This window comes from Thalassophryne amazonica, chromosome 8 (genome assembly GCF_902500255.1).
Source record: "Thalassophryne amazonica chromosome 8, fThaAma1.1, whole genome shotgun sequence".
NCBI classification, from domain to species: domain Eukaryota; kingdom Metazoa; phylum Chordata; class Actinopteri; order Batrachoidiformes; family Batrachoididae; genus Thalassophryne; species Thalassophryne amazonica.
Window position 1 is genome coordinate 35,177,059 of NC_047110.1, and position 25,924 is coordinate 35,202,982.

At 40.0% G+C, this 25,924-nt stretch overlaps 1 protein-coding gene across 2 annotated transcripts in view; it reads left to right on the top strand.

Moving 5' to 3' along the window:
* Positions 1 to 25,924, top strand: part of lingo1a (leucine rich repeat and Ig domain containing 1a) — a 762,763-nt gene that overhangs the window by 613,397 nt on the left and 123,442 nt on the right. Inside the window, exon 1 of one of the 2 annotated variants that reach the window (XM_034175986.1) lies at positions 4,659 to 5,159. The exons of the other annotated variant lie outside the window; for it this stretch is intronic. The gene's annotated coding sequence lies outside the window, so the exon portion shown is untranslated. Of the gene's footprint in view, positions 1 to 4,658; positions 5,160 to 25,924 lie in introns of those variants that run through there. 2 annotated transcript variants of the gene reach the window in all.

Genomic DNA, 25,924 nt, shown 5'->3' on the forward strand with positions numbered 1-25,924 from the left:
CAACGTGACTTTCAATAAATTCAAAATGAGGAATATAACGAATTGGTTCTTGGTAAGGGGCAGTATATTAATAAAGAACCGGGAGAAATTACAAGACTAATACCCAGGCAGAGTGTGGGGTGTGTCAGCACAAACCATTCGGAGGATGGGGGTTTCAGCGGAAACCAATTTAAACCATCACATCTTAAACCAGCAGGTCCGCTAGGTGACAGCGAGTATGCTTTTAAGTTTACAGAGCCGGGCTGAATGGTTTGTGTTAAAACTCCCACACTCCACCTGAGGATTCTCTGCCATGTTTGTGCCGGCTGTCCCCTGATGTGGTCAAATCCCATGATATTACGTAGGGGTTTAAACGAGACCGTGCTGCCCTACATGTAGACCTATGTCTACTTCCTGGTCAGTAGAAGAAACACTTCACCTCCTTTGTCTAAGTCCACCCAACTGTAAATGGGTCTTTGGTTCTTTTGCAATAATTTTTTTCAGCTGGCCTTCTAATATTAAGTTTCTTAATATCTAACAATCTGCAGCAGAATGCAGTCACCTATATTAGCAAGATAACGCCAACCTGAGGCAAACAGACACCTACTTGACACTCATCGTGCCAGCTGAGTTTGCAGTTGGCCTGACTGAATGACACTGGAGGAGTTATAATGTCACTTGAATTACTTTAGTTCTGTCTATACGCTGCTGTGGAAAAAAGAAGCCCATCTCCCTTAAAGGAATACATTCACAGCCAAAAATACAGCTCTGACAGTCACAGAGAATATACCGTAGTGTTAGATGTGGATGCGTTGGCCATGCGTGAACTGATGCTGATGACATTCACATGTAGTCTGCAGCGCCTGAGCGGTTTAAGTTACTCTCAGACTCTGTGCAAAGAATGCCAGATAGACAACAATCTATTTTAACACTGCCAGACAAATATTTTAGTTGACTGTTCTCCATTGTAGGCTGTGGGTGGAAAATAAATAGCATGCGGAGTGTGTTAGCTAAAGCAGGGTGGGTTAAACACAGGAAATGTAACCTCTGATTGTCTTAGGGCTGTTACGCAAAACGGTTTACTTCAGCTCTCAATAACACGAGTAATTTAAATTTCATCTGCAGTTAAATATGTTGTCACAATGATTCCTCACGGGTTACTTTGGGTGGTATTTTCAGGTATATGCTTGGAGTAATCCAGTCTGATATGCTTTAAAAGAACATTATCTGCAAAGATTTGACTTAAAAAAGCTCCTGACCCAGCATACGTTCACCTCTCAAAACGATGGAAGCATATTCATCCTGTCGTTTTCTCAGTTGTTGTCTGCAGATCCAAATGGAGTGTCTAATGTCAGGATAATCATTTATCAAACTGTGCATAGAAATGTTTCTAAATGCTGTAGTATGAACAAAATTTAGTGTGTGTGTGCGTATGTGTGTGTGAAAGTATAAAGAAATTCAGATTTATCAAACAGGCATATGTCATTCATAGGCATATCAGTACGTACACTGGAAAAAGAGAATAGTTGAACCAACTTAAAAAAGCATTACAAGTGGTAAAACCTGAATGAATTAAGTTGTTTGAACTTAAGTTTGTAACTTAAGTTCAAACAACTTAATTCATTCAGGTTTTGCCAATTGTACTGCTTTTTTAAGATGGTTCTTTTTTCAGTGTATAAGCTGTTGATAAAGCCCACATGTTCTAAAGCAAATGCTCGTAAACATTCACGGTCAATTGCAATCAGGATCACCCTCAATTAATTAACCATACGAGGTCTGTTAGAAAAGTATCAGACCTTTTTATTTTTTTCAAAAACTATATGAATTTGAATCACGTGTGATTGCATCAGCCAAGCTTGAACCTTCGTGCGCATGCGTGAGTTTTTTCACGCCTGTCGGTTGCGTCATTCGCCTCTGGGCAGGCTTTGAATGAGCACTGGTCCACCCCCCTCGTCGGATTTTTTATTGTGAGTAAAATGTCTGAATGATTTGGAGCTTTGCTGCATCAAATTTTTCCAGAAACTGTGAGAGACAGCCAGGTGGATACCATTTGCTAAATTCAGATGGCTTTCAGGGATGATTTTATGGGGATCACACAGATTGAGGAGTGTTACAGCCGGTTTAAAGACCGCCCACAGCGGCTGAGGGTGCGCCGCGTTCCGAGTGGCGATCGACAGGCTCACACGACCAGATCATTTCCAAACTGAACGCTGTGTTGATCCGGGACGTCGTCTGACTACCACAGAAATGGCAGAAGACGTGAACATCAAGACTTTTTCGGCACATTCCACTGTTACAGGAGTTTTTGTCATGGAAAGAGGAGCGGAGGAATGCGCCACCATGCCGCGAATGGCGCGGGACAAAACCACAGGAATTCACGCGTCGGGACGAAGCTGCATGGTGCAAAGCAACGCCGTGATGAAGCCTCACAGGACATGTTCTGGCATGTCCAGCTAATCCACAATTTCTCGGATAGTCACACGACGATAGCCATCGAAAGCCGTCTGAAAGCCATCTGAAAGCCGTCCTGTGAGACCAACACGGAGGTGTATTACTAACCAGGCCCCACACTGCTTAGCTTCTGAGATCTGATGGCATCAGGGTTACACAGAGCAGACTGGTTGCACAACCCAATCAGGTTGTGATTTCTATAAATAAAATTAATGAGTTTTTTTTTAAATGGACTGTCAGATCAGAACATGCAGCGGGGGATCTGACCGTTCCTTCTCATTCAAGTCATTTCATGACTGTATGTCAGTGACCATGGGTGATTTACAGAGGAACAGACGGATCATATTTGTATTGCTCGCTTGATAAATGCAGTCTTTCTATATGGTGTGTGATTTATTTATTTATTTATTTATTTATTTATTTGTAATACTTCCATACCCTTCCTGATATGAGGGAGATTCCAGGAACTTTCAAAGGACAGCTCCATAGCTCAGCGATAAAGTTTCTGACTGGTAGTCAGAGCTTTTGGAAGATGCAGGTTCAAGTCCCGTGGTTGGTATGTTTTTCTTTTTTTTTTTATTCCACATAAGCGGTGCGACGTGGTCCCACAGGTGCCAACTGTTTTTTTTATTATTTATTCCACATAAATGCCACAATGTGGTGCACCTCGCACTGTTCCTGCTCAAAGACACCGTCGCGGGCACGAACTCTCACACCGGGCTCATGCACGTTTGCCCGTCGGCACAATGTTTTGTGGTGCACTAATTCAAACTGTTTTGTGCTCTTTCGCTGTATTTTACCAAACTTCGCACTAATGAGTGAAGGGGCCCTTAGCTAAACATGATAGAGTTTGTTTTGCTGGTGGATGCCAATTTGAAGGAGGTAATTGATGGTGCTAATTCTTCAAACACACACAAAAACAAATCCACCATGCCGTAAGTCATCTGGAGGCATGAAGAGCTGTTAGGATGAAAAGCTGAAAAAACTTCTAATATGATTTTTGCTGGAGTGACGAAAGCAGACGGCAGTCTGTACATAAAGTCATTACACGGCATCACACACTACATCGTCAGAATTGTTTTTTGCAAGTTGACTGAGAACTATTTTTTGGACTCCTATTGAAAGTTCATGTTGGACTGTTGATGTCAAAGCACCAGTTAGTGATGCACATCAAAATGTAAGTCCCATTTTTGCTGTTTATAAATTTATAAAATATCAAATGACAAGGATCTATTTTCGCCATTATATGAAACAAATAATGATTTTTTTTCATTCTTTCAATGTAACGAATATGTAATTCAGTGAAAGATGGAACGTTCCATCTTTCACCTCATGAAATATTTGTACCTTTGAACTCATAAACATTCATTATTTGTATTATTAAACAAAACTAAAACATCATTTAGTCATGATTACTCTGAATGTCTGCACAAGTTGACTCTTCATTATAATACTCATTTCAAAATGCAGTGCTATTTGACAGAGGCCTCGCACCACGATTGTCATGATATGCAATGTATCATTCCACGCACATCTTATCTATCTATCTATCTATCTGTCTATCTATCTATCTATCTATCTATCTATCTATCTATCTATCTATCTATCTATCTATCTATCACTGTTGTATTTTTAAAATTCCTGTTTTGGACTGTAGCACTGTCAATTTGGACACAAAAGTGCTCTATAATAATAATTATTATTATTATCATCATCGTCATCATCATCACTGATTGAATCAAATAATTCTTTGTCTATTTGATGTCCTTTCATTGTAGCAGCACATAAATCATCAGTGGAGTTGGAGATTTTGCTTATGTGAAACATACTTTCCCTGTTTTTAAGCCTCCTGCAGTCTGACTGCGCTTCAGGCCGCCATTCAAATCATCAGACAGACAATAGGTCAGTTCGTGTGTCTGTTTCTCTGCATTATCCGAAGGTCGCAGCGCCATCACGCCCCCAAAAGCGGAACTGCTACTTTCTTTTTCTTTCTTTCTTTTTTTTTTTAACTCACAGACTGTGCACTCTCGTTTTTTCTTCCCCCGTTTTCCTTTATAACAGCGTATCAGTGAAACGTCCTATTTAGACGTTTAATTGCGTCCTATCTCCGTGCGCGCACCCGCGCCTCTTTGTGCACGCTTTAACGGGGATAGAGAGCAAAAGAAAAGGAAGCCTAAAATAAATAATAATAATAATGATGATAAACAAACACACGGCGCTTAATGGATAAAACCCGTGCGTAACGACGAAGTAGGCGCACGGAGCACGCAGAGCGCGCGTCCCTCCCTCCAGCTGTCGGACTGCCTGTGCCACTGACGACAGCAGTCACACAGCACGCTGTGTGAGGCTGTACGAGCACCGCATCAAGGAGCGACAACTGCGTGTCTGCGCGGTGCGTGGGAGCTTCGTTCCTTCTTTCTTCTCTCCGCCGGACGCGTTCGGACGCACACGGAGTCCCGCTGCCGAGGGAGGATTGCTGCCCGCGCGCTTTGCCGCGTTCAACTTCAGCTGTCATCCTCTCAGTTCGGACGAACCGGTTGGAAATCTGCAAGAAAACGTCTGGTTAAAGCTCGTTATCTCTTTTTCTTTTCTTTCTTTCGTTTTTCCTTGACTGTGGGAGCCGCGCGATGGACTTGAGACCGCGCGCCTCGGTCTGAGTGTCGGTGTCTGGGAGTTGCCGTCGGGGAGCAATGCGAAAGGATGCTCGGCAGCAGTGAAGCCTACAGCAGGTGAGTATGCGTGAGGAAAAATGGGCTGTGAGGGAGTTTGGATTGCGGGCTGAGCTCGGTGGATGGGACATAAAAAGCAAACGGAGCGCGGTGAGGCGCGTCCTCTGCAGGTACAAAAAAAAAAAAAAATGTATCGGATCCACACGCGCGCTAAATGATCCGTGACGGATCGGTTATCAATGTCGATGAAGACACTTTTTTTGGCATTTGTGTGCGTGCTGCGTGACTCTGGCTGGACACGGGGATAAACCATCAATGTCCTGACAGAAACGAGTGTGCGCGCGTGTGTTTGGGGTGTTGCAATGTTATCTTGATCTCGGTTCTTTTTGACCACCTCCAAGGCTCTGATGAAATAACATCTCCGTGAGGCGTTCATGATCTCCCCGATATTCCATTTCGTCCGCAGAGACGTCTGTCTATCGGTGAAACGAGCGGAGCGCATCTACTGCAGCGCCGAGTCGTGCGTTTTCGATCGATCACTCTAAAACCTCTTGGGAATTTATTTTTTTTGTTGTTGTTGTTTGTTTTGTTTTCAGAGAGAGAGGGAAAAAATAGACCACAGTCACGGCATTTAGAAATAAGCTACACTGCGGCTGTGTGCAGGACATCGGATCAAACTTGCGCCGACAGAAGCAGCTGTGTTGTTTGGTGCGTTCGGTCAGTTTTTGCGGACGATGTGGAGTTTTATTGTCTATAGATCCCCAAACAGTTGCAGCAGACTGTCGGAAGGCTGAATGATGCTGCGCCTGCGGACATTCATAAAGTGCTGGAGCTGCGCTGGTTATAAATAGCCCGGGGGAGCGACAGGAACACACTCCTTTATCTGAGCGCACAGTCTCGGATAACACAGGCTCCATCCACTCAGATATCCCACAGAGACACGGACAAGGGTGTGGCGCACGCGTGGCTTCACAGGTGCATGTACATTGCTGACTTGTTTTTCCGTTCCATTTTCTTGGCACAGCCAAACTTCTCCAGTATTGCAGTTTATTGAGCTTTAGGGATGACTGTGGTAGTACTCTTTGCAGCAGTGGTGCCCGAGGGCCAGGGGTGCCGAAAAGGGGAGAATAAGGAGAAGGATTGTAGGGGTCCATGATTGACAGTAGCCCAGAGAGACCCCAAATACAAATATAATACTGACAAAATAATATGGGGAGGGGAGTGGCCCAGTAAGATTTATTTTCAGGGGGCCAAAATTCCTGGCGGTGCCTCTGCTGAGGACCGAAACAACCCAGTCTTCGTGGTGGCATTATGAAAAATACATTCATCTATGGGATTGTGATGGGGGCACGAAAAGGGGACGCTTTTTGCGATGGGGGCATGATTTCATTTCATGACAGGGGACGAAATGTGGGGTGAAAAGGGGAGTATGGAGAGTGGAGGTTTAGGGAAGGGGACACATTAACATAGTTACACAGTAAAATCACCAGTGTAAAACTAACACTGGTGGTGTTAAATTAACACTGGTAGTGTACATATGGTCCTACTGTGGTCAGAGTGAGACCCTATGTTGTTAATTTAACACTGGTGATTTTACTATGTATGGTTAAAGTTAAGAGAATATTCTGTTGTTCTTACCAGTATGCTTATGTTATTTCATTTTCCCCCCCACTTATATTTAGATATTTTATACTTAGTTATATATATATATATATATATATATATATATATATATATATATATATATATATATATATATATATATATATATATATATTTGGGCATCCAGTGTGGGCAGCAAAGTAAGAATTTCATTGCACAGGGAAACATGTTTCTTTACTGTGCATATGACAATAAAAGCTTTGAATCTTGAGAAAGTGGAGGATTACAAATAGCAAAATGAAAAAAAAAACTGGGTCACGAAAATGAGGTGCTTTTTGTGACGGGGCACAAAAAACAAAAACAAAAACCGAGACTGGGCTGGCCACAAGGTTCCGTCTTCCCAACGGGGCCATGCCAATCACACAGTCAACAATGCAAACATAATGTGTATGAAGCTGCAAATATATAATATCGACATATACACCATGAATTTTCTCCAGAAAAGCACAAAGCTGGCAGTTCTGCACACCTTCCCTTTTTTGCTGTGCTTTGTGGGTTTCACAATGGCTGACACATGTATTCTTCAGCGTTCTCTGAATGTAGATTGCTGCAGATTTCCTCCCAATAACAGACAGGGCACCATCAGTGTGTTCTTGCACTTGTTGACCTCTGTGTGTGCATTGCTTATGACAGGTTCAACACAATTACACAGCTGAAAAAACACGGTCAGTAATCAGCCAGTTTGAAATCTGGTAGGTTGCTTATCAGGCACCAAATGATTGGTTTCAACCAATTAATTCAAAGGGGCAACCAGAAATAAAATGGCTGACAACATTTTTGTTAGAATAACCTATTTATCACTATGGCTGTCGTCTTCTTAACATTATTTATGGTTGTTTATTCCAGAAAGCCCCGTGTTTAAACTGGCATATAGGCCTCTATGCTGCAGAAGTCTTTATAATATATATTTTTAAAGTATTGTTTTTATGTGTGGTATTCATGTTTTATTGTAATTTATTTTATGAAGTAACATCAGTGATCATATGAATTGCCCACTGTTTTAATAATTAGTTATTTTCAGGTTCAGATGCAAAACCTAGTCAGTCCATTTTTTAAGGGTAAAAAATGCAGCTGAAAAGGAAATTGCAAGGAAAATGCAAAGAATTCAGTAAATAAAGTGAAAATGGATTGCTGAAATGCTTTAATATTTTGCACATTGATAGAAACCAAGTGCATAAAATTATGATGTGAGTCCAATTTCTCTGATTTCAGCTTCTTAAATATGATTATTTTTTCACTTCTCTGACAGTAAAGTGAATATATACGAGGTCTGTGATAAAAGTAACGGACTTTATTATTTTTTTCAAAAACCATATGGATTTGAATCACGTGTGATTACATCAGACATGCTTGAACCCTCGTGGGCATACGAGAGTTTTTTCATGCCTGTCGGTTACGTCATTCGCCTGTGGGCAGTCTTTGAGTGAGGAGTCGCCCACCCTCTCGTCGATTTTTTCATTGTTTAGGAATGGCTCAGAGACTGCTGCTTTGTTTGATCAAATTTTTTCAAAAACTGTAAGGCACAACTGAGTGGACACCATTCGATAAATTCAGCTGGTTTTTGGTAAAAATTTTAACGGCTGATGAGAGATTTTGGTCTGGTAGTGTCGCTTTAAGGACGGCCCATGGCACCTGACGGCGAGCTGCGCTTCGAGGCGGCAGCGTCTCGCTGTTTCAAGTTGAAAACTTCCACATTTCAGGCTCTGTTGACCCAGTAAGTCGTCAGAGAACAGAGAACTTTCAGAAGAAGTCGGCATGAGGAGTTTATTCAGACATTCCATTGTTAACGGACATTTTGTAATGAAAGAACGTGTGGGCAGAGTCGCATGTCGGGCCGTTGGAAACCTTAACGGACAAGTTGGAACATGCCCAAGCTGTTAAACAATTTCTCAGTTATTCACTTGTTGAAAGCCATCAAAAGCCGCCTGAATTTTACAAATGGTTTTCAACACGGAGGTGTTTTTCCTGTCGCGGCGCACACAGATTCGCCGAGTCGTCACGGAAACGACTCGGCGAATCTGTCCGCATAAAATCCTCATGCCGGCCTCTTCTGAATTTTCTCTGTTCTCTCACGACGTCCTGGGTGAATTAAGCCTTAAATTAGAATGTTTTCAGGTTGAAACAGGCCGACGACGGCGCCTGGGAGCGCCGCGTGACGTCCCGCTCCGTGGGAAGTCCTTACAGCGACAGAAACACCCCATAATCTCTCATCAGCCGTTAAACTTTTCACTGAAAACCAGCTTAATTTCTCGAATAGTGTCCACTCGGATATTCCTCACAGGTCCAGAAAAAATGTTGATAAAGCAACGCGCGCCGTCCGCAGCGGCTATTCAGACAAAGAGATTCCGACGGGCGGGGTGGAGCACTCCTCACTCAAGGCCTGCCCACAGGCCAATGAAAAAACTCACGCATGCGCACGAGGGTTCAAGCATGTCTGACGTAAAAACATATGAATCAAATCCATTTATTTTTTGAAAAAAATAAAAAGGACCACTTTTTTCATCACAGACCTCGTATATATTAAAAAAATGAAAAATAAATGAGAACGTCTTTGGTTTTGGGAAGCACTGTTCAAAGTTTTTGACCATTTTCTGATATTTTCTGAACCAAACAACTAACTGATTAAAATACAGTTGTGCTCAAAGGTTTACATCTCCTGGCAGAATTTTTTTTTTTTGTGGGGGGTGGGTATATTTACCATAGAGTGCCATAATGTTTGTATTTCTTCATAACTGATGTAAATAAAGTCCAAGACATATTCACTGGCAGCTTTACTATCAGAGAGCCTCGTCCACAACTACCATAAGGGCCCCTTCACACATAGTGCGAAGTTTGGACAAAGTGCACACTTAGTGAGCATGATGAAAAAATCGCGTGCAAACTGTGTAATGTCATCCCTGTCGCCGACGTGTTGTACACATGTTGCTACAACTATTTGCGCACACAAGCGCCTGAAAGACAGTGTGCACTGTGCAAACTCTTCGCACCCTCTCGCTGCAGGTACCCACTGAATTCCAGGTGACACGCACAAACATCTAAACTGCTCGCATGGCACTTAGAAAATGTGTGGCCATTCACACTCTTGGCATGGCATGAGACTGCAGATAATCACTGTTGTACTGCTGTGAAATTTGTCTGAGTTCCCCATGAGTGTGACTTTGGAAACACAAACTGACGTGGGTGTGTGTGCTACACTCACGGGAGGCGTGGCTTCCAACAGAAGCAGTTGTGGTGATCTGTCATTCTGGACATTCCAGCTACACAACACCTACTCTGTTTGGACAGTTACGGACTACCAACTGTCCCTGTGTCTGATTGCTGTATTTACATGGACATAAATAAAAACATATATCACGGTGGTGGCGACAAGCTGCAGCAAGCGAGTGCACGCACGGAGCGGACACTGACAGGCCCCCAGGTTGAAAAGGACCATCAGATCAGAGCACGCAGCGGGCGATCTGACCATCACATCACCCACATGAGCTCCGTTCCATGACGCGGTGTCTGTGCTGTGGCACGCCGTCCACAAGACGCGTATATACAGTTGTGCTCAAAAGTTTACATTCCCTGGCAGCATTTTTTCTTTTTTGGCCATTTTTAAGAGAATATGAATGACAACACAAAAACGTTTTTTTTCACTCATGGTTAGTGGTTGGGTGAAGCCATTTATTGGCAAACAACAGTGTTTACTCTTTTCAAATCATAATGACAACAGAAACTACCCAAATGAACCTGATCAATGGTTTACATACCCCTGTTCTTAATACTGTGTGTTGCCCCCTTTAACATCACTGACAGCTTGGAGTCTTTTGTGGTAGTTGTGGACGAGGCTCTCTGATGGTAAAGCTGCCACTGAATATGTTTCGGACTTTATTTACATTAATTACAAAGAAATAGTGTACAAACAATATAGCACTCTATAGTAAATCTGCATGGAGTAGACCGTTCTCAAAAACTGAGTGACTGTGCAAGAAGGAGAAGAGTGAGAAAAGACACCCAGACAACCCAGAAGAAGTTATAGGCTTATGTGGCTGTGATTGGAGAAATTATGCACAGTGCAAACTTTGCATTTTGTATCAGCAGTTATGCATCTGCATGATGAAGTGGTATAGAGGAGGATTTTCTTAAAAAGAAGACCTGAAAGTTTAGCTACAAATTGCCAGAAGGTACATCTGAGATGCAAGCCTATATTTGATCTGTTTTGGTGAAAGAAAATCTTTCTCTGCTCTACTCCACTATGAAGCTAAGAGTAGTGATACAAAATGCAAAGCTTGCATTGTGCACAATTTCTCCAATCACAGCCACATAAGCCCATAACTTCTCCTGGGTTGTCTGGGTGTCTTGGTGGCTTTCCTCACTCTTCTCCTTCTTGCACAGTCACTCTGCTCCATGCAGATGCCATATTGTTTGTATTTCTTAATAATTGATGTAAATAAAGTCAAAGACATATTCAGTGGCAGTTTTACCATCAGACAGCCTCGTCCACAACTACCACAAAAGACTCCAAGCTGTCAGTGATGTTAAAGCGGGCAACACACGGTATTAAGAACAGGGGTATGTAAACCTTTGATCAGGATCATTTGGGTAGTTCTCTTGTCATTTTGATTTAAAAAGAGGAAACACAGTTGTTTGACAATAAATGGCTTCCACTAACCATGAGCGAAAGAACGTTTTTGTGTTGTCACTCATATTCTCTGAAAAATGGACAAAAAAACAAAAATTCTGCCAGGGTATGTAAACTTTTGAGCCCAGCTGTATATGTGTGTGTGCGTGTGTGTGTGTGAGAGAGAAATTCTTACACACAGCTTTGCCTCTTTCTGAGACACAAAGGATATAATCAAACCGTACTGTATTTAATAGGGCTGAAATTAATTATTAGGCAGAGCAAGCGATCACAGCGCCACAGCTACATGAGCTGCTAGCTGTGGCGTTCACTGACCGTCCGTCATTTCATTGCAACACGGAATATCACCTAGGTCCTGCTTCAAACTGACTTTAGAATGATTTAAGAGGTTTTACCTTGTCATCTGATGGTTAATAATCCCATTAATCCATTTGATCGCTTTGGGTGAAGACAGTCTGTCCACAGAGCGGCTGGCTGTGCTCCGAAATGACGCATGCGCAGTGGAGGCAACACCAGTAGAGCTGTTTTCGCTCAACAATAGAGTGTTTTTTACTCTGTTTAGACTGGGATCAAATGTTATCCCAGCTGAGTTCATTTTACTCAGCAGAATTTACTGTGCATCATCTCAATGTCTATGTAGCTTTTTGGCCGATCCTGTGATTTATATTAGCTTGCTGAAAAAGGGTATAAGATTTATTGTTAAAAATGTGGTTGTAATATCTAACCGTCAGCCCACATCCTGCCGTCAGGGCACTGGTTTGAACCCTGCATTTGAACATGATCCCATCACATTTTTTTTTTTTTTGAGCCTATGCTCATTATTTTCCCAGATGTGTGTTCAATTTCACTTAAAATCCTTGTTTTCTGACTGCTTTACTGTTCATCACTTTGATGAATTGTGCACTCAGTCAGTCACGGCTGCAGAAGCGCCTGATCCGCTGTGTCCAGACACCCTGCCTTCATTAAACAAATGCACAGCCGGTGACCTTGGCTACCTATCAGCCATCACAGGATTCTCTACGATGCAGGCGCCACCTGCCAGCCTTATGCAGTTTTTCACATTTTGTATTGAATTCCGGAGTAATGAGTGTGCACAGTTGTCTTTGCATACACATCCAATCGGATGCCGTAGGTCCCATAATGACAGAAATGTGCGTGACCGAGGATGATGTCATCCGGTGGTGTTTAAATTGTTAAAGGACACGACGCACATCATCACACAGTAAATGACCAACAGTGCGTACGAGTGGGCTAATGCTGGCTTATGACGCGTTAGCATGTCTCTTGGATACACTCATCCTGGGTGGAAAGCTGACACCTACAGCACTGACAAGGTGTTTATTAGCTCCCAGTTGGAAGCCATGCTCTCTATTTAATGCTTCGATGACACAATGTTGAGACTTTTCACTTGGGATGGCAATTATCTTGTTTTTTATTTGTATTTGTGTGTGTGTGTCTGTGTAAGTCGTGATTACTATTCCACATAAATAGTGCAGCAGATAACTGAAACAATCCTTCAAATGATGATACAAGCACCACATTTCAATCAATCAACTTTTTTCTTGTATAGCGCCAAATCACAACAAACAGTTGCCCCAAGGCGCTCCACATTGCAAGGCAAGGCCATACAATAATTATGAAACACAGTCTACGTCTAAAGCAACATAACTAAGGGATGGTCCAGGGTCACCCGATCCAGCCCTAACTATAAGCCTTAGCGAAAAGGAAAGTTTTAAGCCTAATCTTAAAAGTAGAGAGGGTATCTGTCTCCCTGATCTGAATTGGGAGCTGGTTCCACAGGAGAGGAGCCTGAAAGCTGAAGGCTCTGCCTCCCATTCTACTCTTACAAACCCTAGGAACTACAAGTAAGCCCGCAGTCTGAGAGCGAAGCGCTCTAATGGGGTAATATGGTACTATGAGGTCCCTAAGATAAGATGGGACCTGATTATTCAAAACCTTATAAGTAAGAAGAAGAATTTTAAATTCTATTCTAGCATTAACAGGAAGCCAATGAAGGGAGGCCAACACGGGTGAGATATGCTCTCTCCTGCTAGTCCCCGTCAGTACTCTAGCTGCAGCATTCTGAACCAACTGAAGGCTTTTTAGGGAACTTTTAGGAAACCTGATAATAATGAATTACAATAGTCCAGCCTAGAGGAAACAAATGCATGAATTAGTTTTTCAGCATCACTCTGAGACAAGACCTTTCTGATTTTAGAGATATTGCGTAAATGCAAAAAGGCAGTCCTACATATTTGTTTAATATGCGCTTTGAATGACATATCCTGATCAAAAATAACTCCAAGATTTCTCACAGTATTACTAGAGATCAGGGAAATGCCATCCAGAGTAACGATCTGGTTAGACACCATGCTTCTAAGATTTGTGGGGCCAAGTACAATAACTTCAGTTTTATCTGAATTTAAAAGCAGGAAATTAGAGGTCATCCATGTCTTTATGTCTGTAAGACAATCCTGCAGTTTAGCTAATTGGTGCGTATCCTCTGGCTTCATGGATAGATAAAGCTGGGTATCATCTGCGTAACAATGAAAATTTAAGCAATACCGTCTAATAATACTGCCCAAGGGAAGCATGTATAAAGTGAATAAAATTGGTCCTAGCACAGAACCTTGTGGAACTCCATAATTAACTTTAGTCTGTGAAGAAGATTCCCCATTTACATGAACAAACTGTAATCTATTAGACAAATATGATTCAAACCACCGCAGCGCAATGCCTTTAATACCTATGACATGCTCTAATCTCTGTAATAAAATTTTATGGTCAACAGTATCAAAAGCAGCACTGAGGTCCAACAGAACAAGCACAGAGATAAGTCCACTGTCCGAAACCATAAGAAGATCATTTGTAACCTTCACTAATGCTGTTTCTGTACTAAGATGAATTCTAAAACCTGACTGAAACTCTTCAAATAGACCATTCCTCTGCAGGTGATCAGTTAGCTGTTTTACAACTACCCTCTCAAGAATCTTTGAGAGAAAAGGAAGGTTGGAGATTGGCCTATAATTAGCTAAGATAGCTGGGTCAAGTGATGGCTTTTTAAGTAATGGTTTAATTACTGCCACCTTAAAGGCCTGTGGTACATAACCAACTAACAAAGATAGATTGATCATATTTAAGATTGAAGCATTAAATAATGGTAGGACTTCCTTGAGCAGCCTGGCAGGAATGGGGTCTAATAAGCATGTTGATGGTTTGGATGAAGTAACTAATGAAAATAACTCAGACAGAACAATCGGAGAGAAAGAGTCTAACCAAATACCGGCATCACTGAAAGCAGCCAAAGATAACGATACATCTTTGGGATGGTTATGAGTAATTTTTTCTCTAATAGTCAAAATTTTGTTAGCAAAGAAAGTCATGAAGTCATTACTAGTTAAAGTTAATGGAATACTCAGCTCAATAGAGCTCTGACTCTTTGTCAGCCTGGCTACAGTGCTGAAAAGAAACCTGGGGTTGTTCTTATTTTCTTCAATTAGTGATGAGTAGAAAGATGTCCTAGCTTCACGAAGGGCTTTCTTATAGAGCAACAAACTCTTTTTCCAGGCTAAGTGAAGATCTTCTAAATTAGTGAGACGCCATTTCCTCTCCAACTTACGGGTTATCTGCTTTAAGCTACGAGTTTGTGAGTTATACCACGGAGTCAGACACTTCTGATTTAAAGCTCTCTTTTTCAGAGGAGCTACAGCATCCAAAGTTGTCTTCAATGAGGATGTAAAACTATTGACAAGACAACATTTGGCACAAATACACCTTAGATATTACTGTTTTCAAAAAAAATGACTGGCCACTTGAATTTTCAATAGGCAGCCAGGTAGGGGTCAACTGAAGAATTACACAGGAGTCAAAATTTAAAAATGCTTCAACCAAATTGAAAACTACACCACATTACTTGTCTGATCATAAAGATTCCAAAAAGGTATAGTTTGGACTATCTGTGACTGAATGTTATGAGTTATGGGTTAAAAACAGCACGAATGGGGAAAAAGGTCAATTTCAGATTGTACAGGGGTCAAAAGTTAAAATTACTCCAATTTTGGTAAAAATGATGCAAATTACTGGTTGAGCTAATAGGATTAATAAATTGAATAGTTTAGACTGTGCTGAATATTTGGTCTCCAAAGTAAATATCCTACATTGGATTCTATGACATGTGACACATTACCCCGTAATGTGATAACGTACTATGACAAATGGTCCAAACTATTCATTTTTAAATCCGTTAACTTATAATTTGCATCACTTTTTATCAAAATTGGAGCAACTTTAATTTTATAGTACAAAATGACCTTTGTCACCATTCTTGCTGTTTTTATCCCATAACTTCATAGAATTCAGTCACAGATAGTTCAAATTATACCTTTGTGGAATCTTTATGATCAGGCACATAATGTGGTGTAGTTTCCAATATGATTGAAGCATCTTTTAATTTTGACCCCTGTGTAATTCTTCATTTGACCCCTACCTGACCACCAATTGAAAATTCATGTGGCCAATCGTTTTTTCAAAGGAGGGATGTCTCAGGAGTATTTGTGCCAAATCTGATGCTTGTATCACCATTTAAAGGATTCCGCTCTAAATATTCTCTACTGCACTATCATGACACAACTTGGATGCATCACTGTTTGAGGCAGGATGTCGTATGTGGCGGTGAGCATATGTCTTATGACCCACGCAGGCTGCAGTAGCAGGTAGCCGCAGGAGCCTGTCTTATTTTTGGTGTTTCTGGCAAGACTTCTCCCTGACAGTCAGAGATCTCACCTGTTGTCAAAGTGACTCAGTGATTGTGTCACCGCTTTAACATGTTACCCCCAGAACGGTGAATGTCGGAACATTGTGTGATTGTTTCCTTTAATTTGGCAACTTGCTGTCATGCAAAGTAGGTGCAGAAGAGATGTTGCTACGCAGATGTGGAACGTGGCATGTGAGAAAAAGGTTTTGTCTTTTGCAGCAATGCACTAAGGTGGCTTATTTATTTATTTATTTATTGTTGTTCTTTGCTTTCTATAGACTTCATCAGGGTTCCATAATGCATTGCATGTGTGGTGTGGTTCTGAACTAGCTCACTGCAAAAACTGATATCTAACATAGTGTGTGTGTGTATATATATATATATATATATATATATATATATATATATATATATATATATATATATATATATATATATATATATATATATATATATGTATAAACTTGTTTAAAGAAAATTTGACTTAATATTTGTCTAAATAGAAAAAAATTACCCTGCCAAGCATATTGTACATAAGAAAAAAATGTCTTATTTTGGGAAAGTGTATCTCACTTTTTCATAATACAAGCAATGGATTTCAAATTATCCAAGCAAAGAAACAAGATGATTTTCATTATTTTAAGACAGAGGATAATTTTAAAATAAGAATTCTATCTAGTTTTAAGGCACATTTTGATTATTCGGTGCCTAGACATTTTGCAAGTTTTGAGAATTCTAACCAAGTACATTTTTCTTACCCCGCTGGCAGGTTTTGCTTATTACAAGACAGATGTCTCGATTTCGGATTATTTGTCTTATTTTGAGAGGGACAGTTTTTGCCGTGCGGTGAGTAGATCTAAAATCAGGCACTTCAAGCTTTCCAAAGTAAAGCAGGTGTTGGGAATTTTTTCTGTGTGCAGTAATTACTTGTAGAGCCAAAAGGCAAGTAAAATAGAGTTTGGTATAATAACGTACATATGTAATTGTTTACATTTTAAAAGCTATATTTTGACAAAATGTTCACACCTTATGAGCATTATTGTAAAATAAATTAACATGTATAAACAGTATATTTGGTATTTATATTTGTGTATTTATATTTATATTTGCAAACTGATTTTTTTTTTTTTTACTTTCACTTTTGATGCTCTGTGTGCTTCTTACCCTGTGTGCTGCTATACTATACCGCCCTAAAAATCGGTCCACCCTGCCTTCACTACACATGCCTCATCAGCTGCGGTTCACTGATTATCACCTCATTTCTTCTTAAAACTGCACTCCAGTCATCATCTGTCTCAGTGACAGATATCTGAAGCTTTTGTACAACAATCATTTCCACATAAATTCAGCATTATTTCATCAGAAAAGGCAGAGGAAGAAATCACAGGGCCATGGCCACACGGGCTGCCAGCTGTTGCGTTCACTGACCATCCGTCATTTCAAAGCTTCACAGATTAACACCTTGTTCCTGCTTAAAATGGCCTTGTTTCTGCTTAACACTGACTTTAAAATGATTTATGAGGTTTTACCTTGTCATCTGATGGTTAATAATCCCATTAATCCACTTGATCGCTTTAGATGAAGACAGTTCATCTACAGAGCAGCTGAGCTCTGAAATGACGCAAGCACAGTGGAGGCAGGGTGGTGAGGGGGGACCGTTCGGTCGGTGACACCGGTAAAGCTGATTTCACTCTACAATAGAGTGTTTTTTACTCTATTTAGACTGGGATCAAAATGTTATTTACAGTATACATCCTGACTCCCTTGACCTGACTGAATTTGACCTTATTGAAAAAAGGCACCGTCTCTCCCCAGAAAAGGTTGCCTTCACTTTTATGCACACATTTTTGTCTGAAGTAGTAATTACACTTAACAGTACGCATGCACTTCAATTTCAACAGTGATTTGTACTCTTCACTGAAATTGCCCCTGTCTGGCAGATCATGCAATAGAAACTCATGTTTTCAATGCCCACAATTATCTGTTAACATCTGCAAGTACATATCACATATACATATCGGCATAATAGACGGGGGACCTCAGCAGAGGATTGACCTGTTTGGGGTTCATGTGGCTGAAGGGCCTGTTTCTCCTTGGCAGAGGTATGTGCTCCGTTGATATTTGTCTTTGTGAATTGCTTGTGAAGCAGTATGAACTATATTAAATGAAAAATGATCTGGTTTTGAACATTTTTGCAACAAGGATAGACTGGTTTCAAAGCATCTGCTGTTTTGGAACTATTTTAAACAACATACGCAGCAGAAGACCGGATGAAATAAGACTTAAACTGGCTGAATAGAAATAAACTGGTCTTGAGTAACTGTGAAAAGCTAATGGGATATCTTTGAATTTTGGTCAAGAGGGAGGGGTGTATGGTAGCGACGGTGTGGAGAGCACTGGCCTTCTGTGCTAAAGGTTGTTGGTTCAGGTCTTGTCTTGGACTAGGACCTGAGCTGTAAAAGAGGAATTTGATTTCAGATGGGTGGCCGCTTACCCAGATGGTACATCCAAAGTATAGGGACAATGCTTTTCACACTGATTAGAAAAAGCCCCGTAACATTATTCAAATTTGAAATAAAACATGTCCACCTCGTCCACAATTTCTTGGATAGTCACACGACTGAAAAGCCACCAAAAGCCGTCTGAATCTTCTGAATGGTTGACGAGCTGGGCATGTCACAACATGTCTCGTGAGGCTTCAACACGGAGGCGCTGTTGCTGCGCCATCAGCTTCGTGCCGATGAATTTCGCTGCAACTCTTTTCATGGCAAAATCTTCTTTCACAGTGGAATGGGCCGAAAAAGTGCTGATGTCCACCTCTTCCGCAATTTCTCGGATAATCACAGGATGGTCCCACATCACCACAGCGTTTACTTTGGAAATGATCTGGTCATTTCAGCGTGTTGATGCCGATTGGAATGTGCCTCGCTTTCCACCGTTGTGCGGACATCTTTAAACCGGTTGTACCGCTCCTTACTCTGTGTGATGCCCAGAGGATCGTCACCGAAATCCGTCTGAATAATCCGAATGGTTTTCACCTGGCTATTGCCCAGTTTGTGGCAAAATTTGATGCAGTCGTGCTGCTCCAGTCGTTCTGCCATTTCCTTGCAAAGAAAAACCGACGAGAGACTCCACCTATCCTCACACAAAGGCTGCTTACAAGCAAATGATGCAACCGACAGGCGTGAAAAAAATCACGCATGCGCACAAAGGTTCACGGTTGGCTCATGCAAGCACACGTGATTCAAATCCATCAGGTTTTTAAAAAAAATAAAAAGGTCGGATACTTTTCTAACAGACCTCGTAGATAACTGTATAACCGGTGTCAAAATAAATAAAACACTGCCATGATCTACTGGTGCCGGGCAAATAATGCCATGAACACTACTGGCCAGTAGATGGCAGTAGAGACCGTGAAAACTTGCCAAAACAAAAATCCAGATAATCCATGTCTGCTACGTTAAAGATGCGTGGAATTTAATTAACGCAAACTGAATTTCAGACATCATATATATATATATATATATATATATATATATATATATATATATATATATAAAACGCTGAACCACAGATGACAGTGTTTGACATAAGCAGGACCCTAAATAGCAAACAGGAATCGATTGCAATGATTCCAATTGAAAATAATGAGAAGCAACCTGAGCTTCTTCTGGAATTTTTACATAAAACAAACACAATAATGTCTGTAACCCCAGAGAATATATTCACGAGAGTTTTAGGCACAATATACAAAGATTTTAATGCTGTTGTCCATGTGGGGCCTGATCAGAGTGTCTCAAATGCATTTCTTCTGTCGTGAATGTACTAACATTACCCATAATGCACTGCTGGGCACAGCATCTCCACACTAAAATCTTCAAAATTAGTGCATTACTTTAAAACTAAAACATATATCTGATATTTTCACTTTATAAAACTTCAGACGTGACGTTAATTTAAATAACTTGTCCAAAATTAGTTTGGTTAAAATTTTAATCATAAGTTAAAACTGTATGCCTCTGGATGACTTGGGTGATATTGCCAGCATATTAGTATGGGGTCAAAATAAATTAGCTTTTTTCTTTTCTGTGTCCAGTTCTCCTTTGCCTGCAGAGGATAGAGTGGTTTCTTTTAGAACCAGCTCTCCTCTGTTTACAGAAAATAGACCTGTGCATCTACTACAAAACATTTAGCAGGTAGGTACTCAACTGATTTTAGGTTTCATAAATGTTTGTAACTATTCAGCTTTATTTACCACATCTGCAAAAATACTTTAGCGGTCTAAAGCTCATCAGACCAAAACTTATTGGAAGATATTTTGTCTGATAATGGTTTTCAAAGTTATGTGAAAAGCTAATCCGATAATGAAAACATTATCTTCTATAATTAGCAGTTAGTGGATTAGCGGAACTGTGCCCACCACTGGAAGGGGGTATAAAGAAAACTGGCTGTACAACTGATGCTTTGTTTTCAAAAAAACATTCTTGCTTTTTGTTTGTCCAGTCACTTATAGGTTCTGAAAATGGATACACTATGTGTAGAAATGGCTGAAATTCCTAAATGTGCAATGCAGTGCAGTATTTTCATTACACCCCTTTGAACTACAATTGAAAGACACTGCAAGCACATCCAGTTTGTTTTATTTCAACTCCACTGTTGTGGTGTACAGTGCATCCTGAAAGTATTCACAAGACTTCACTTTTTCCACATTTTATGTTATAGCCTTATTCCAAAATGGAGTAAATTATTTTTTCCCCTCAAAATTCTACTCACAAAACCCCACAATGACGCCATGATTTTTTTGTTGTAATTTTTGCAAATTCACAAAAAAAAACCCAACAACTCAGAAATAACATGTACAATAAGTATTTGCACCCTTTGCTCAATACTTTCTTGATGCATCTTTAGAAACAATTACAACCTCAAGTCTTCTTAAATATGATGCCACAAGCTTGATGCACCTATATCTTTGGGTTTCGGTGCACAGCCATTTTCAGAGCTCTACAGAGGTGTTAACCCTCTGGGGCCGACGCTGTCGTATACGACGGCTAAGACCAAGCTTTACTAAATTATAAATAACTTTTTAATATATGAGATAGAAACGTACTTTTATTTGCTGAAAAGTTAACTCTGTGGACTTTCGAGCCAGCCATCGGCCATCTTTGTACTCCTCATAGAAGCTGTGTGATGACGTGCACAATTTGAGTGTCCAATCGGAATTGGTTCACAGTCACATGGTTTTCCAAAATCCAATCGTAGGGCAGATTTACATCACGTGAAAAGCCAAAGATCATTTTCAGGAGTGATATGTTACTAGTTGGCCCATTTGAATAGCCCCCTGCGTACTCCAATGAGTACATACTATTAGTACATACTCAGTGTGCCCTGCACCATTACGCACAGCGATCAGTGAAAGCAGGAGCAGACGGAGAGCCTCTGATGACAATCTCACGTTCTCAAACAAAGAGTGTGTAACTATCAGGATTGCTCCACTAGTTTGCATGTGAATGTTACTGGATAATTCTATTGCTTTCTCTGTGTAAAGCACTGTTTACCATATCAATGGACAACAAAACGTATAGACCATTTTGTATATATTGTTCAAAATGTGCATTTCTTTTTATTGTTTGAACCTTTTTGTTGTTCAGCCTTTCACACAAGACCTCAAATTACCTTTATAAAGTGTCAAAACAGTTGTTTATTATAGTTTGCTGTGTGTTTTGAATAAATGTGTGGAAAATTATTTTTCCCTTTATTTTTCCCTTGCCTATTGTCTCTGAGGTTGACAAACAATTCCTTTGACTTCATGGTTAGTTTGTGTTCTGACATGCACTGTCAACTGTGTCCACCTTAGAATTGGAATATAATATATGAGATATAACTTACTAAATTTTAATTCACTGTCAACAGTGGGACCTTATATGTAGACAGGTGTGTGCCTTTCCAAATCATGTCTAATCAACTGAATTTACCACAGGTGGACTCCAATTAAGCTGTAGAAACATCTCAAGGATTATCAGTGGAAACAGGATGCACCTGAGCTCAATTTTGAGCTCATGGCAAATGCTGACAGTACATGTGATTTCTTAGTTTTATTATTTTTTAAATATTTTTTGCAAAAAAAAAAAAACTTTTCACATTGTCATTATGGGGTACTGTGTGTGGAATTTTGAAGAAAAACTTTTTTTCCGTTTTGGAATAAGGTTGTAACATAATAAAATGCGGAAAAACTGTTTATTTTGTATATCAATGATTTTGTGAATGTATCCAATGTGCTTGGCAGCATTTTATTTGCTGATGATACAACGCTGTTTTACTCTGGATCAGATATACAGGAAGTAGCACAAGTGATAAATACAGAGTTGGAAAAAGTTAAACATTGGTTTGATATAAATAGATTGTCACTAAATATTAATAAGACAAATTTCATATTGTTTAATGATAGAGCGAAAAAAAATAATGTGTCATTACAAATAGATGGAATGGATATACAAAGGGTAAAAGAAATGACATTTTTAGGAGTCATGATTGATGAAGATCTTACATGGAAGTCACACATAAATTACATAAAAGGAAAAATAGCGAAAGCCATTGCTGTTTTGCATAAAGTAAAATATTCATTAAATAGTTATGGTTTATTAACATTGTACAATTCATTGATTGTCCCATATTTAACTTACTGTGTAGAAATCTGGGGATCAACATATACAACCTATATACAACCTTTATTTATTTTGCAGAAAAGAGCTTTAAAAGTGATTAGTAACAGTGGTTTTAGAGATCCATCTAATCCATTGTTTATTAAGTATAGGGTACTTAAATTTCATGATTTAGTCGATTTGAAAATATTACAAACGATGTACCAAGTAATAAAAATACTTTACCAACAAACATTCAAAATATGTTTGAAAAAAGAGTAAGTAGTTATAAATTGAAAGGAATATGTTATGTGTCGACGCGGATTGAGGAGCGAACCTGCGTCAGACAGGACCCAGCGCTAAAAATAACCAGAAAACGGTTCCAAACAAAAACTATTTATTATACACCTGTGTTTAAAAGTGTAAAAACATAAAAAAAACAACGTCCCTCTGGTGGAGTTATCGTGGCTCGCTCTCCAGCGCCCGCAAGGATTAAAGCCGGCGCTCCTGGACTTCCTACCACCGCCACCGTGGACACGACAAACTGATTCTCTGTGAAGCAAAGAGACGGTGAGGTAAATCAACAGATACAACTATATCTTCCAATAAACACACGCTGCCAGCAACACACTCAGGTCAGTGTCCTTTCTTTTACTTTATGCAAATGAGCAGCTTCTCACAACAAGTGGAGGATCACTTATCCTTCACGCCACAGCAGTGAGAAGCAAACTACGCAATTCTCTTTACAATTCCAGTACACTGTGTAACAAAACACCAAGTTACTATCAACAAGTACTTAAACACTTAATTACCTTTCGTGTGTGCTGACAGCATGTGTCCTCACCCCTCCCTGCCTCACGGGCTCGATGTGTCAAAACCCAGGCGCGGTCCTCAGAGTCTCACAAACGAACGTCACAAGGTCGAGTTCCCGGCAGTTCTGCTTGAATCACACATGACTTAAATGCAGAACGCCATCCAATTATCTGCTTCAGCTGCAAGTCGTCCAGGTTGCACGTGAGCACCAAGCACAGGTGCTTTCCATGATGTTGATGAGGGTGAAGACTCTTCAGCCAGCACCTTCTTCACAGACAAATCAGCCCTCATGCCACCTGGAGAGCAAAGAAAAGAAAAGAACACCAAAACATCCAGCCACGCCCCCCCCAACACACAACAGAATAGAAGTCTTTAAAAAACCAAGATTTAGAACCAAAGTAAAAGAAAGGAGTATTGCAGTAAATGGTGTCAAATTATGGAACAATCTTAATAAAGAAATTAAAGAATTAAGGTCACTTAAATTATTTAAAAAACATATTAAATTAGATGTATTGAGTAAGTATGAAACTATGAAGTAAGTCAGTGGGCTGCAAGAAAGTAAAAAAAAAAAAAAAGTAAACTTAATAATGTTTGGAGTGTCTTAAGTTTAAATGTAACCTATCAGTGATGTAATCTATTAATTAATGGTCATAATTATGAAATGGGTCAGTGGTATGTGACAAGTTAAAGAAATGCATTCTGTTAAATAATGTTGACTATGATGCTGTATATTGAAAGATTGTATTGTTAAAAGGGGCAGAAATCATAAGACTTGTTCTTCTTTCTGCTCATTTTCATTCTGGTATTGTGGTGCTTTTGTTTTTTGCTTTTCTGTTTTTCTTTTAAATGAATGAAATAAATATAAAAAAAAAAAGAAAAAAAAAAGAAAAAGCACAGTGAATACTTTCTGGGTGCACTGTACAGAGGCAAAACAACAAAAAAATATGTCACTATCCAAAAACTTATGGAACAGCTGTAATTATATTCTGTCCAATTGGAGATGTGTCCACATATTAGTGATTCATCTACTAGCCAAAATCACAGCCTTTTTTTTTTTGTATTTCTTTTGAACCAAACAAAAAGAAAACCTCCACGTAATTCTGTTTATTGTATTTGAAGTGTTTCTTTTGCAAGCCCCCCCATGACTCACTTTAATAAAAAACCAGCATTTCAAAGTGAAAATATCTGCTTTAAATGCTTTATATGCTTTAAATGTAAAACTGGGCCTTGTTACAGGCGTGTCATTGTCAAGTATTCACATGTATGTATGTGAGAATATGGATCTCCACAGTGAAACACTGGATAGGCACTTATCTTCAAATCAAACCAGCCAGCAGCGATGCACCCGTGGTGGAACGTGCATGTTGACTTACATGCACGCGCCTTCTCAGTCTTCAGGCTCCATGTGAAGAGCATCCACACATATTTTATTCTCGTAAAGCTTCACTTTCATCAAATTTGCTGACCCCTTGAATCCATTTACCTTCAGCTTTCAATAAAATTTACATTTATGTCTGCAATATATTCCAGGCTGTCTACATTACACACATCCAAACTCTTAGTTATTTGCAGCAACAAAGAACTCATCTTCTGTTCCTGGTGATGGTGGATATGGTGATGGGTCAAAGGCTGCAGAGGTGCTGTGCTTCCTGAGGCTCCTCAGCGACACTTTGGAGAGTGTGTTTGTATGCACTGAACGCCGTCTAATTAATGCCTGTGCAGGCGCCTGTGTTGTCAGGCAGAATTAAACTTTAACACACGTTGATTGGAGGGTTGCATAAATGCCATGCATGCTGCAGCTGGGAGCCTGTAAATTACTCAAGGCGAGACAGTTGATGACCCAAGAACTTATAGCTTGTGCCGAGAGGCTAGAAAAGTTTAAACATTTACCTTTAAATCATCCATACATGGAATGGTGTAATCATTCCTGGACTACAACAGAGCAGCTGTTACATTACTGTTATTTAATGATGTCTTTGAAGAATAATCAGTTATTCTGGGCAGCTCGGTGACTTAGTGGTTAGCACTGTTGCCTCACAGCAAGAAGGTCATGGGATCGATTCCCTCCTGTGGCCTTTCTGTGTGGAGTTTGCATGTTCTCCCATGTTTACATGGGTTCCGTGTTTAGTACTTAATAACTAGCACTACTGCTACTATTACTATACTGATACTACTAAATAATAATAATAATAATAATTAACACTACTGCTGCTACTACTATACTGCTACTACTAAATAATAATAATAATTAACACTACTGCTGCTACTACTGTACTGCTACTACTAAATAATAATAATAATTAACACTACTGCTGCTACTACTGTACTGCTACTA